Source organism: Hypanus sabinus, chromosome 5 (genome assembly GCF_030144855.1).
Source record: "Hypanus sabinus isolate sHypSab1 chromosome 5, sHypSab1.hap1, whole genome shotgun sequence".
NCBI lineage: Eukaryota > Metazoa > Chordata > Chondrichthyes > Myliobatiformes > Dasyatidae > Hypanus > Hypanus sabinus.
This window is the reverse complement of record NC_082710.1, coordinates 128,343,149-128,358,798: the sequence shown is the minus strand read 5'-3', so window position 1 is coordinate 128,358,798 and position 15,650 is coordinate 128,343,149.

Below are 15,650 nucleotides of genomic sequence, written 5' to 3'. Positions count from 1 at the left end.
TACCACACCCATGTATTACAAAGCCCATTTGGTTCCTTAGTTTATCCATGATAAAGTAGCCAGTGAGCTAGATCACGTGGAGACTGAAGCAATGTTTGAGAGGAGCTCTTGGGCAACAGCAGATGTTCCAGTAGCCAAAACAACTGGGTCTGTCAGAATCACCATCAACCCTGTAATGAAAGTAGATCAATACCCTCTGCCCCGGATAGAGGAGATCTTTGCGAACCTTTCTGGAGGGAAGCACTTCTGCAAAGTGAATTCGCTGAGGCCTATCTACAGATGGAGATGGAAAAGCAGTCCAAAGTGTTTCTCACCATAAACAGTCAGAAAGTGCTTTATCACTTAACTAGGCTTATTTTGGGGTTAGCATCTGCTCCTGCACTCTGGCAGAAAGCTATAGAGCAAATGTTGCAAGGCAGCCCAGGTACCTGGATGACATCATTCTTACGGTAAGGATGACCAGCTCCAAATTCTCAAGGCAGTGTTAGAAAGATTAGAAGATATGGGTTCAGAGCACAAGAATTTAAAGTGTGAATTCTTTTAAACAAGCAGCACTTAACTGTAGTCACAACATCGACACACAAGATTTACACTAGTGTGCTGAGAAATTTATGCAGTCGTAGATGTCCAAGGCCAAAAGACATGTCAGCGGTGGTTCCTTTTAGGATTTGTCAATTTTTATAGTAGGTTCCTGCTAAACTTGGCTACTGTGTTCCACCTCTTGAACCCATTACTATAGATGGAAGATATAAGACTGAACAAAGCACTCTAAAGTGGCAAAAGGCAAAGGAAATGGTGACATCAGAGACTGTTCTCACATGTTATAATCCACACTTTCCAGTGAAGCTTGCCTATGACACCTCACTTTATGGTATATATGACATCATGTCACAAGATTGAGTAATGGAAGTGAACACCCCATAGCCTTTGAATCATGTTCCTTGACTTCTGCAGAGAAAAATTACACACAGATTGACAGAGATACCTTGAGTCTAGTTTGGGGTGTAAAACATTTTAACCAGTACTTGTATGGGGTAAAATTTACCCTTGTTACTGATCATCAACCCTAGTGTCCATTTCAATCAATGAAGAGTGTTCCATTAATGGCAGCAGCACAAATGCAGAGATAGGCTTTATTTCTCGGAGGGCACAATTACAAAATTGAATTTAAGAGGATGACTAATTATGGAAATCTGACAGATTGTCTCGTTTACCCTTGAAAAAGGAAATACCTGAAAAATTTACAAATGAGGTCACTCCTTTTGATGTATTCTTCATTATGCAAATTGAAAGTCTCCCTATCACAGCAGAGATGATCCAAAGGGAAACTAGAAAAGAGCCCACACTCTTTCAGCTCTACATGATCTCCCAAAGTGGTTGAACTGTGCAACAGAAACTCCAGTTCTTCCATTTTTACCAACCCTGGGATGAGCTTGCCCTGGATGGGTGGTCGTCGTGTGGGGATTGAGCGTTGTTGTGAGAGCTAAAGAATTGGAGGAGCTACATGCCCGTCATCCAGGCATGATCAAAGTCAAAGCTTTGGCTTAATGCTTTGTCTGTTGGCCTGGAACAGATCAGCAGATTGAGCAGCTTGCCATGCACTGTTTGGGATGCCAGCACATCTAGAAGAAAGGCATCGAGAGCTGTTAGAACCAGTTCCTACAGTCCCAGAGTCAACTCCTGCAACCAGCACAGAGGAGACCTCTAAACAAGAGATTGTTTTACAGCCACAAGTCTAACCTGCCATGCATAGTGGCACCCCCTCCCACTTCCATCATCAGGAAAGAAGTTATTCCACAAGAATAAGAACTCCTCCACAGAGTTTAAACACACACACACACACACACACATACACACGCACACATACAGTGTGTGTATATATATATATATATATACATATATATATATATAGATTGACTATTCTCTACATGCAACCAGGCTATGAAAACTGCCCCGGCTCCAGGGTTCTAATCTGAGGACTCGATTTGATTTGGAATGTTGTTGATAACTTCAATTGTTTGCATGATTTGTGTTTTTTTTGCTTTCTCTTGTGTTGATATTTTATTTTTGTTTATTTTGGGTTCTTTCAGGTTTCTTGCATTGTGGCTATCTGTAAGCAAATAAATCTCAAGGTTGTATAGTTTATACATTCTTTGATAATAAATGTATGTTGATTTGATCTGATTTGATATATATGACTGCAGAGCAATGTGTTACATATCTGAAATAAGTTGTATGAGTTGCAGTTTATAGCTAAGCAGGGAAGAGGGTTGTGTAATTAAATTTCAGTAATATTTAAGTAACATTGTAAATGTATTGTTTGATTAAGTATTCTTTGTTAATTACATAATTCATTGCAGTTTATATGAAACAGTACAGGAATGGCATGTGTCATCACATTACCATGTCATAAGTCCGTCCCCCATTTTTCCTGTGCTACATCAATCTATTGGTGCTGCTTACTGCACCATTGTGGAACTCATCGATTTCATCAACTTTGTCTCCATTTTCCACCCTGCCCTCAAATTTACCTGGTTCATTTCCGACACCTTCCTCCCCTTTCTTGAGCTCATTGTCTCTATGTCTGGAGGTAGCTTATCTATTGAGGTCTATTATAAACCCATGGATTCTCACAGCTACCTGGACTATACCTCTTCCCACACTGTTACTTGTAAAAATGCCATCCCCTTCTCTCAATTTCTCCGTCTCCACCCCATCTGCTTTCAGAATGAGGCTTTTCATTCTAGAGCAAAGGAGATGTTCTCCTTTTTCAAAGAAAGGGCTTCCCTTCCTTCACCATCAGTGCTGCTCGCAACTACATTCTTCCATTTCACACACATCTGTTCTTATCCCATGTCCTCAGATGAGGGGGCAAATTCATGGCAGATGCAGTTTAATGTGGTTAAATGTGAGGCTATCCACTTTGGTGGCAAGAACAAGAAAACAGATTATTATCTGAATGGTGGGTGATTAGGAAAAGGGGAGATGCAATGAGACCTGGGTGTCATTGTACACCAGTCATTGAAGGTGGGCATGCAGGTACAGCAGGCGGTGAAAAAGGCAAAGTGTATGTTGGCATTCATAGTAAGAGGTTTCGAGTACAGGAGCAGGGAAGTTCTACTGCAGTTGTACAAGGTCTTGGTGAGACCACACCTAGAGTATTGTGTGCAGTTTTGGTCCCCTAATCTGAGGAAAGACATTCTTGCCATAGAGGGAGTACAAAGAAGGTTCACCAGATTGATTCTTGGGATGGCAGAACTTGCATATGAAGAAAGATTGGATCAACTGGGTTTATACTTGCTGGAATTTAGAAGACTGAGGGGGGATCTTATTGAAACGTACAAAATTTTAAAGGGATTGGACAGGCTAGATGTTGGGGAAGTCTAGAACGAGGGGTCACAGTTTAAGGATAAAGGGGAATCCTTTTAGGATGAGATGAGGAGAAACTTCTTCACACAGAGAGTGGTGAATCTGTGGAATTCTCTGCCACAGGAAGCAGTTGAGGCCAGTTCATTGGCTATATTTAAGAGGGAGTTAGATATGGCCCTTGTGGCTAAAGGGATCAGGGGGTATGGAGAGAAAGCAGGTACAGGGTTCTGAGTTGGATGATCAGCCATGATCATACTGAATGTCGGTGCAGGCTCGAAGGGCCGAATGACCTATTCCTGCACCTATTTTCTATGTTTCTATGTTTCTCACCTACCATGTCACTAGCCTCCACATCCAGCATTTAAATCTCTGGGACTTCTGCCTTTGCCAGCGGGATCCCATCACCAAGCACATCTTTAACCCACCCCCCAATTTCTGCTTTCTGCAGGGATCTATGTGACTACCTTGTCCACTTATCTCTCCCACTGATCTCCCTCTTGCACTTACCCTTGCAAGCAAAACAAGGGCTACACCTGCCCCTAAACCTCCTCCCTCACTACCATTCAGAGCCCCAAACAGTCCTTCCAGGTGAAGCAACACTTCACCTCTGAGTCTGTTGGGGTCAACTATTGCATCCAGTGTTGCTGGTGTGGCCTCCTATGTATCATTGAGAGCAACATAGATTCGCAGACCAGTTCAATGGGCATTACATTCTGTCTGCCAGAAGAAGTGGGATCTTCTTCTCAGGTTATCTCCTTGCCTGCCCATTGCCTCCCTTTGGTGTTCCTCCACCATTTTCTTTCTTCCCTGGTATTCTGTCCTCTCCTATCAGACTCCCCTTCTCCAGCCCTGTATTCTTTCGCAAATCAACTTCTCAGCTACTTACTTCATCCCTCCCCTTCCCGGCTTCACCTATCACCTTGTGTGTCTCTTTCTGCTCCCCCTCCCCACCTTTTAACTTTGCTCCTCATCTTTTTCTCTCCAGTCCGGCCAAAGGGTCTCGGCCTGAAACGATGACTGTACTTTTTTCCCATAACTGCTGCCCGGCCTTCTGAGATCCTCCAGCATTTTGTGCATGTTGCCTGGATTTCCAGCGTCTGCAAACCTCCTCTTGTTCATAAATGCAGGTCACGTTTTGCGATGCTTCTGCAAGTAAGTGCCAGTTTATACATGTACTTGTGCTTATGACAATGAACTCAACCTGACTTCATATTCACTCTGTCCACAAATAACCCATACAACCTTTTTCAAGGTGGCAGGGATGGTGGTCTTCTTTGTCCCTTTGTCAGATTGCGTGTCAGCACACTTTACAACAAAGGGATTGAGCTTGCATCCTGACTGTCAGAAGGTTGCAATAACAGGAATGTGCATTTTCAGGGAAGGAATGCAACAGTTGGAAGGAGTCTTGTGTACACATTGTGCAACAGTTCAAGGGTATAATGGAGAGTGCTACTTCAGGTCTGAAGAAAATAGGAAAAGGTCGTTAGTGATTACTTACTTAACTTGTGATGCAAAACTAAGTAAACACCAAGAGAAATATTACACGGGTCTTAGCTTAGAAATATTGAACAGGTCATCACATTAAATTGCTTGGGTACCACTAGCCCAATGGTTCTAAGTTTTCCTTGATATTCAATACTTTCTCACAACAACAGCATCTAAAATTTGTCACACTGAAAATACACCAATGACTTCCAGCACGGGTCGAAAAGAGTCAGTGCATGTCCCTTTAAGAGTTACAGGCTGCCTTTAAACAGAATTCTTTATGCCCAATTTCTTGCTTTAACTTCCAAAGTCGGCAAGGAGCCAGCAAACAGCAGGATAAATGCTAAGTTCCTTAGTCCATGTAACAGCCAGTTTGGTTTGTGATTCTTGCTGGCATTATTTGACACAATTAACAGCTGCCATGTCTACTTTGTTCCCTTTTCTTTTCTGCAAAAATCTGATTTATTTCCATGCATACACAAACTCATATGCACGGGATTACAGAAGGTATGCCTGGGCTAGTTATGCTGTTAAGTTATGTGTTAAAATCAACCACCTCACTCTGCTAACACTTACTTAGCCTCCCTAAATCCAGACGAGAAAAGGGTTGTTTAAAGTCTGTAGTGAAATATTATGTGCAGAGACTGTTAATCTCACCAGTCCCATTGCCCCATGAAGAAAGTGGAAGGTCAAACGGTGATAGTTGTTTGCCTGTGGAACTCCATGTTTGACCTTGCCCTTTCATAGGAAGTAACTAATGAAGGCAGCTGAAGCATCTCCTGTCCTCAAATACACATCCTTCCGCTGGAAGAAATCAGTATTGAAAAGGGCTGTTATACGCTGGATTTTCTACAGAATGAAAGGATTAATGGCAGATTGCAGGAAGTTAAGTTGCTTTCAGCCTGCAGACATGGGCACATTTTCACAGGCTTCAATCACTTCCATTTTAAGCTTCCTTATTCTCCATAAACAGACACACAGACAAACACACTCACACATGCGCACACAGAGAAGCTGACACAGAGATACATGTACAGATACAGAAGCTAATATGGATGTACATGCACATACTGTACCCCCACACATATACACATGTGCACCTACAAGAACACACATGTGCACTCTTTGACACGGATACCTGGGCACACAGATGCAGGTGGGAAGAAGCCTGAACCAAGGGGGATAAAATGGAGTCATGATTTGCAGATACATATTCAGTGGGACCAGAGCAGGCAGTAATAAAGGGCCTACCTGGACAGGCAGGTTTGTGAATCTTGGGTAGCAGGTAGAAACGAGCAATGCGAGCTAAGGGAACTGTAAGTATTGTGGCGGTGGATGGAAGGTTTTGGCTCCCTTCTTACCTCTTCTCTTCTCCTCACCTGCCTATCACCTCCTCTGATGGTCCTACTCCTCCCCTTTCTCCTATGGTCCACTCTCCTTTCCTATTAGATTACTTCTTTTTCAACATTTTAACGTTTCCACCTATCAACTTGCATCTTCTCAGTTCATCTCCCCTCCTTACCCATCTACCTTCCCCCTCGCCAGGCTTAACCTATCACCTTCTGGCTTGCACTCCTTCCCCTCCTCGCACCTTCTCATTCTGGCATCTTCCCCATTCCTTTCCAGTACTGATGAAGGGTCTTGACCTGAAAAGTCAACTCTCTTCCTTTTCATAAAAGCTGCTTGATTTGCTGTGTTCCTCCAGCATTTTGTGTGTGTTGCTCTGAATTTCCTGCATCTGCAGAATCTCTTGTGATTATGAAAGACCGCAGATGACATACTGTGGAAAAGCAAACAAGATGCTGGAGAAGCTCACTATGTCAAGCAGCATCCAGTCCAAATAATGAATCTCAAACCAAAGCTTCCACTGTCCATTTCTCTCCTCAAATGCTGCCTGACCCATTGCTTTTCTTTCCAGAATTTTTGTTTGTTGCTCTAAAATATTGCATGCGGGCTTGATTTCCCTATCTAAGGGTGAGGAATAACATATCTGTGACAATTGAATTACTGCAAATTTTGCCCAATGGTTAATTTGTCTCGTGAGGAAATGTTTAATGGACAAGGAAAAGAATGACAGTTACCTTCATTGAAAGATACAGAATTCTTGACAAGACAGAAAATGGCCCTTGTCCAAGTACCTGGAGCTTAGGATCACAGTCTCAATTTAAGGGAATGGAATTATCTTCAGTCAGTTGGTAGTAATCCAAACATGAGAAAATCTGCAGATGCTGTAAATCCAAAGCAACACACACAAAATGCTGGAGGAACTCAGCAAGTCAGGCAGCATCCATGGAAAGAATAAACAGTTGATCTTTCAGGTTGAGACCCTTCTTTAGATCAGAAGAAAGGTCTCGGCCTGAAATGTTGACTGTTTACTCATTTTCATATACACTGCCTGACCTGCTGAGTTCCTCCAGCATTTAGCACTCCTTTGGAATTTTCTACCTAAAACACTGGGGAGGTTTTGTTGATGAGTATATCCAAAACAGAGATCGATGGTTCTTTAGATGTTAAAAAACTTCAGGGAATGATGTGGGGTTAATGCAAGCAAATGGCTCTGAGATAAAAGACAAGAGATAAACAACATGGTCATATTACATAGAGGAATATAGCACAATGATGTACTCCTGCTTCTTGTACTTGTGTTCTTACAGAGACCATAGTCGAAATGGATCGATGATAACATCTCCTCTTCACTGGCAATCAATACAGGTGCACCTCGAGGATGCTGCTTACCCCACTGATCTGCTCTTTCTACACTCATGACTGCGGCGGTTAAGCTCAGCTCAAACACCATGTATGAATTTGCAGATGACACCAACAGATGGTAACAGAGCACAGGAGTTCCCATCCTGGACCCCTCTGTTAAAGGTAAAGCTCATTGGCATAAAAAGTATTGGGAACTTCTAGCATAAAGGAATGAAAGTTCAGCTGGTTGAGTAGTGTTGCAACAACAGTCTCACACTCACTGTCAACAAGTCCCGGGAGGTGATTGTGGAACTGGTTCCCACAAAGGGGAAGTAGGGAGAACACACATCAATCCTCATTGAGAGGAATTCAGATTCTTCCCTAATCAGCAGATTTCTGAATGGTCTAAGAAGAAATGAAAATGACTTCATTTTTGTTTTCTTTTTGCATTATTTATTTTGTAACTTATATCATTCTTTATGTCTTTTCACTGTACTGCTGCAGCAAAACAACAAATTACATGACATAAAGGTCAGTGATAATCAACATAATTCTGATTCTGACATGTGGATATCTGGAATGACTAATGCCTCCCTTTCAAAGAAAATTACTTTCATTACTAAATGCCTTAGAGTCTTGTTTGTAGAAGAGTTCATAGCCAGGTTGATTGAAGAAATAATAGACTAGGAATAGTGCTGTCTGTGTTTAGACAGTCCCCCCTCACTACCCACGCCGTGTGATAGAGCACTAGATATCAAAACGTATTTTCATAGAGACGGTGATGTTGGTGGACAAGGGTGGGATGTTTAGTGGTCAGTGGAGCAGTGGCTTTTTTTGAGAGGTACTGTTTTACAGATAAGGTGTTGTCATATAGGTGATGGGTGGCTAAGTTGGTATTTTGAGTCCTGCAGAAATGGGGAATATTGTAAGCCTTGACAGGATGATGATTAATAGTCAAAGGTTGCCAAGTGTGGTGCATACTGGTAATGGCCTGAAGTATTGGTGTGTGATGCACCATCAATAACTCTCGGAGACGTGAGGCGAGATATAGGCTTTTATTGGCTGGAAGAAAGAACAAGCAGCAATTGACCACCACACTGCATTCTGGAGACTGAGGCCGGGGCTGTGTCCCCAGTCGCCTTTGTACCGGGGTCTGTGGGAGGAACCACAGGAGCAGTCAGCGGGGGGGTGGGGGTGTGTGTGTGTGTCCAGAAAGGTATATGTAGTTCACCACAGTATGTATGTAGAGGAGGGATTGGATAGGCAATTGGAGTTCCTGTATTAGAAACCATGGTAGCTAGGGACCCTGATACTGAAGAACTTGAGTTTATCTTCAGAGGCTTTCCACAAGGCTCATCTTCCCAGCAACAGCATCTGTTCCTGTAGCTGCCACAGTTTAAACAAAAACTTCTATGTGGTAGATGAGACAGGGATAAGACTCTTTAATGGCCAACAAAGGTCTGAAGATTTCCTTCACATATGGAGAAGAGAAATCTCTAGTTTGTTCTGGCTGCACTTCCAGTCAATTATATGGGTAAACTTCAAGACGTCCTTCCCAGTAAGGAGGAGGTCATGTGGGTCTGAGAAATAGACGGCAATTTCTAGTTCAAAGATTTTACATAAATTGATGAGGATTGCATCCCCAGAGAAATGTTGTTTTGTTTATTTGAGGTACAATATTTTATTTAAGCTCTAAAAATAAAATCTGTTTTTAACTAATGATATAGAACCTATGATGAATTGCACAAAAGACAATCATCCTTTCATATAATCAGTCCCATAAATGAAAACATGCTGGTCTTTCCTAGAGAAAGTCTTGATCACAATCTTTCAATTATGGTTTGCAAAGTTATTAGGAGTAATGTTGAGAGTGCACTGTGACCTCTTGTACATCTATCATTTATTCTGTTCCATCATTGATGACCAAGTCTTCAACCATTATGTCTTTAAGCCCTGAAATTGTTTCTCTAAACCATTCTGTCTCCTTGTCTCCTATCCTCCCTGATGGCATTCCTCTCAAAACTTAGCCTTTGGCCACATTTGGGCTTATTACCTTAGGCTTTTTGCCAACATTTGTTTGCTAACTCACCTGTGAAGCTGTTTGGTTTATTTATGATGTTAAAGGTACAATATAAATCCAAGCTTTGGCTAGGTCGTAAAATCATTGGCTGCCACATGTACACATATGAAAAAAATTGCTGTTATTCATAATCTTCAGATTAATGCTGCAGCAGACAAATTTCCTATCACCAGCAAACATATTCGGAAATTTGGAGCATTATCAATAAGAAGAGAGAGTGATTTTTATATAATACACTCATAACCTGAGATAAACATCAAACTGAAATACCAAATCAGTGTAAGATGTTGATTGATGTTATTTTTTTGCAGCACTAAATGCCAAGGAATTTTATTTACAAAATTGGAGCATTTCAAAAAGTTTGCTTCTGTCAGATGATCACAGCTGTGTATGTCAGAGAGTTCATATTTCTCATTGCATCCTCCTTGTTGATAATTGAATCCAACTTGATGAAGCCATTGTCCATGGCATACTGTCGAAAGCACTGTCAACACATGCTATGGCCATGCTTCCAGATGGTTTGAGTAGACTAGGAAGGAGCAGGAGCCCTGCCTACATTTATGGAGGTGAGAACAGTAGAGGTGCTGGTAACCGTGTTGGAGAGGCAAAGTGTTTAATAAAGAGTGTGTATAGGCCGTGCACATGTTCCTTAGATTGATTGGTCCGAAAAGAAAGACTCCTTTACTTTTTTTGCACAAAATGCATTGTGGGATTTTTTTACTTCTACCCAAGAAAACTGGGACTATGTTTATTATTTCATCTGAAATACTGTATTTTCCATCAGCACAACATTGCCGATGGCCGTTGGCGGAGGCGTCTTAATACGCTCGGCAGAGGATGGTGCTCAGAGAAGCTGTGCCGGAGGGGATCGTCGGAGGCTCGGAGGTTCGAAGGACTCGGAGTCCACTGCAGTCAGGTCACTTTCACTGTGTGCTGTGTCTGTGAGGCTGGGTCCAGCGGAACTTTCACTGTGTGCTGCCTCTGCGAGGCTGAGTCTGGCGATGCCGTGGAAGTCCATAGTGGGAGTATTCCCGTCTGCTGCCAGCATGGGATGACGAGTCAAATCGGGATCCTGAGGACTTGTCGAATCCGTGTGGTGGTTTCTTTCAAACTTATAGTCTTTTAACATCTTTGAACTATTTTTACTGTGCCCATGGTCTGTTTTTTTTATCAATTATGCTATTGTTTGCACTGTTGTAACTATGTGGTTTTGTGCAGGTCTTGTAGCTTTAGTTTTTGGTCTTGTTTCGTCTGGTGGCTTTGGAGCTCCTTTCTGGGGAACATACTAAGATGGTAGTGCGATATTAATATGCAGCAGCCTCTCCGGACTCTAGATTGGGGATTGCCAAACGTTATGTGGATTTTCTGGTGTAGTCTGTTTTTTCATATGCTTTTGTGATATCATTCTGGCAGAACATTCTCATTTTTTAACTGCATTACATTTGTGGTTTCTAAATGACAATAGACTGGATAAACTGAAATAAACTGAAATGGCAACAAGGATTGTGTCTTTTCGAGTGAATGAAACAGGGTTTGAACCCATAACCTACTGACTGAAGAGTCAGAAGAGGTAAACATTGAGCTGTTGCAAGGGAGATGTAGATAAATGCCAAATGGTTGAGGTTCTCTGGAGAAAGTGTATGAAAGGCTCAGCGAAGTCTGTTTGAGGACAATTGGATGGGAGGTTTGACTACAGGTGGCATTATGAGAATATGAGAATATACCTAGAAAGGCTCAAACCAGATTCCACTGTGTTCTGAACACAGTCAGTCAAAGTTAAATTTATTGTCATATTCAAAATTACATATATGGACAGGCAAAATGAAAACTTATCTAGCTGCAGCATCACAGGCACATAACATCACGTAAGTGGCTTTCACAGGAAAAAATAGATAAATTACAATTAAATTATATACATTTTTTGAAAAAAAACTACAGTTAAAACACACAAAATAAAACGAAGTCCACTTTAATATACAGTGATCAAAGTGGTTATTGTGTTGCTATACTCTAGGGATTAGGATTGTACAAGTTTGTTCAAGAACAATTGGTTGAAAGGAGATAGATACTTTTGAGCCTGGTGCTGCGGAAATTCAGGCCTCTGTATCTCCCGCCCAATAGAAGCTACAAGAAAATGAAACCTGCATTGGGTAGGAGATGGAATTGCCAAATGGTGGGGGTATTTGATGATTGATGTATTGGGCTGGGTCCACTACTCGCAATTACTAACTATGATCAACCAGTCAGGATACTTCCAACACACACAAAATGCTGAGCGATATCAGCAGGTTAGGCAGCAAATGTGGAGAGGAAAAACGGTACACATTTCGGGCCTAAATCCTTCATTAGGACTGGAATGAAAGGAGGCAGAAGACAGAATAAGAAGGTGAGTTGTGGGGGTTGGGGAGGGGGGTAGATGAAGAAGTACAAGATGACAGCTGATTGAGACCAGTGACAGGGAAGGTGTATGGGTAAGGGAGGGGGTTGATCTAAGAAGCTGAGAGGTAAGAGGTGGAAGAGGCAAAGGGTTACAGAAGAAAAAATCCAATAGGAGAGGACAATAAGCCATAGAAGAAAGGGAAAGAAATGAGGAAACAAAGAGAGGAAATGGCAGGTAAGGAGAAGAGAAGTGAGATATAAACCAGCATTGAAAACGGAAAAAGAGAGAATGAGGAAGGGGAATAATTAGTGGAAATTAGAAAGATCAATGTTCATACAATCAGGTTGGAAGCTACTCAAATGGAATAGATGATGCTACTCCTCCAACTTAAGTTTTACCTCATCATGGCAGTAAAGAAGGCCAAGGACAGACATGTTGTTGGCCAACAACATTTGTAGGTTGAATTGAAATAGATGTTCATTGGGAAATCCTGGCAGTCGTAGCAGATGGAGTGAAGGTGCTCTTCGAAGTGGTCCTGCAATCTTCATTGGGTAAGACTCCTTAAATCTTTCTTTGCTACATTGACTACATTACTGCCTCTACATCTATACTGAGCTTGTCAATTTAATCAACTTGTTCTCCAATTTCACCTGCCCTCAAATTTACTTGATCCAACTCCGACACCTCCCTTCCCTTTCTCAATCTTTTTGTCTCAATCTCTGGAGACAGACTATCCATTAACATATTTAAATTTGACTAACCCTCACAGATATCTTGGGCACATCTCTTTCCACCTTGTCACTTGTAAGAATATTCTTCCATTCCCTTAGTTCCTCTGTTTCTGCCTCAACTGTACTCAGGAAGAGGCTTTCTATTCTAGAATATCTGAGATATAGTCTTTTTCAAAAAAATAGTGCTTCCCTTCCATCAGCATCAATGCTGCCTTGATCCACTTTTCCTTTATTCCCAAACATCTACCCTCAGCTCATCCTCCAGCCATCACATCAGAGATAGCGTTTAACTTGTCATTCCTTACTACCTTACTACCCCATGAATCTCTGCATCCAGCACATCATTTTCCACAACTTACACCATTTCAAAGCAGAATCCTAACACTAGGCACATCATTCCCTTCCCCATACCCTCATCTCTGCTTTTTGTAGGGATCACTTTCTACATAATTCTCTTATCCACTCATCCCTTCCCACTGATAGCTACGTGGCACTCATCCCTGCAAGCATGACAGATATTACACGTGCCTATTCACCTCCTCTCTCACCTCTATACAGGGCTTCAGACAGTCCATGCAGGAGAAACAATACTTCTGGGCCTTCCATTGTGTCCAGTGCTCCTGGTATGGCGACCTCTAAATCAGCAAGTAGAACTGTCCGACATGGATTAGGGGACGATTTCATTGACCACCTTTGCTCTGTCTGCTGTTACAGCTACTATCTCCAGGTGGCCACCTATCTCAATGTGACTTAACATTCCTATATGGACAATACTACCATGGCCTACTCTGCTGCCATGAGAATTCCAAACTAGGCTCAAGGAGCAACACCTCATATTCCTTCTTGATAGCTTCCAACCTGAAGCATGAGTGTCAATTTTTCTAACTTCTAGTAAGCAGTCCCCTTCTGTTCTTCCCCCCCTCTCTCTATTTTGCCATTCCCCATTCAGATTATCATCACCACTTCCTTACTCTTCACACATCCTCATAGCCTGACCATCATCTTTTGCTTCCCCACCTCCTTCCCTTTCTTCCATGGTCTACTACCTTCTTCAATTAGATTTCTTCTTCTTTAGTCCTTTACCTCTTCTACCTATCACATCCTAGCTTCTTACATCATCCCCTCTCCCTTAGCCACCCACCTACCCTCTCACCTGGTCTCTCCTATCACCTGCTGGCTTTGTACTCCTCTTCACCCTATTCGTCTCTCCACCTTCTCAGCCCCCTTCCATTCCCATCTCAATGAAGAGTCTCAGTCTAAAACATTGACTGTTTATTTCCTTCCAAAGATGATGCCTGATCCTCTGAGCTTGTCCAGCATTTTGTGTATGCTGCTTAGATTTCAGTGTCTTGTGTGCAGGATACCTTCCACTTCTGCATTACAGAAGGAATGTCTTCTACAGAGTTCTGTAAAACTCCCCATTGCAGAAAGGTAGAAAACTATTGTAAACTGTGAGGAGAATAAATGAATTTTACTTCCGATTTAGTTTCCAAATTGGCATGAAGGTAATTAATGACAAAGGAAACTTTAATTGTTATATCCATATCTTGTTTATTTTGTACAAAACTCGTGCAAATTCTATCAAAAAGAACGCCATTCTGGAATAAACACTACTGGTTTTGCATAGTGACACCTGAAGGGAATTTTCTATACCAACAAATGTAACTGATATAGTGGCCAAGCCACGATATGCATAGCTCTCAAATCTTACACTCACTTTTCGTATAAGTGGGTCAGACCTTTCAAATGTATTCATAGTTGGAGACATTTCTCCAAAACTCATCAATAAAAATGCAAAGTGTAGGATATGCTCAGCAAGACCAACAGCATCTGTTTAGAGTTAAACAGAGGCGGAGAATGCCATCAATACTTACATTGACAAATGAACCTTGTGCGAATTTCAAACAGTTCCCTAGAACCATCATCTGGTGTGCTAAAGTTTTGTAATTTTAGCCATCATTTAAACTTACTTTTGTGCTTTCAACTTGTTTACACTTTTATGGACAGTTGTTGGACTTGCAAGCTGATAAACTACAACCCCTGGGAATTGAGTGGGCATTACAAATATCAAGGAGACCTTTAACTAAATATATTAAAAGATTGTGGAATTCATTGCATGAGTACTGAGAAAATTGTATAAATGAGGATGGGTGAATTTAATGCCATATCAAACTACATAAAAGGGAAACATGCATGAGGAAAACATGTTTAGAGCAAACAAAAAAGAAAGGCAAAGATTAGTTTTTAGTTTATAGATTTTAGACTTTTTGAAATTCAAAAAAAGCAAATACAGTAAGATTAAAAGGAGGTTGTATTTGTTCATTTACAATTGAAACTGATGGACATACCATGAGATAATGAGATAAGTAATGAGAAAGGTGTATGGGAAATGCTTGAAGAACAACTGTTGTTTGGGACACTGGGAACAACTCTTCTTTCAAAAGTTCTTTGTTCAAATACTGCCATGAGATCTTTTAGATCTAGCTAGGAAAAGCATCAGGATCTTGGGTTAACTGTTCATCTGCTGATGGACAGGAGAGTGATAGGTCAGCACTCACACAGAACAGTTGATTCTGTGCTGAAGTGAGATTTGGAGCGCCTTCAAGAACCGGGGATGACGCTGAGAACATTTGAAGTGAGGTACTCTTAGCAAGTCATAGGCACAGAATAAATGAAGAATATCTTCACAAAGGCAATATTGGAAAGAAGAACTAATTTATTATTTGAAGGAAACTCATAGCAAGTAAAAGACAGGAGTATGTTACATAATTTTTAAATGACACTGTGAATTTTAATATTTATTTAACAAATAATTATTGTGGCCTACCCTGATAGACTTTAACAGAAAATTTAAGCTAAACAAATCTGATAGTAAAGGATGTAAATTAAGTCTGAAGCCTCATCACACAAACTTTCT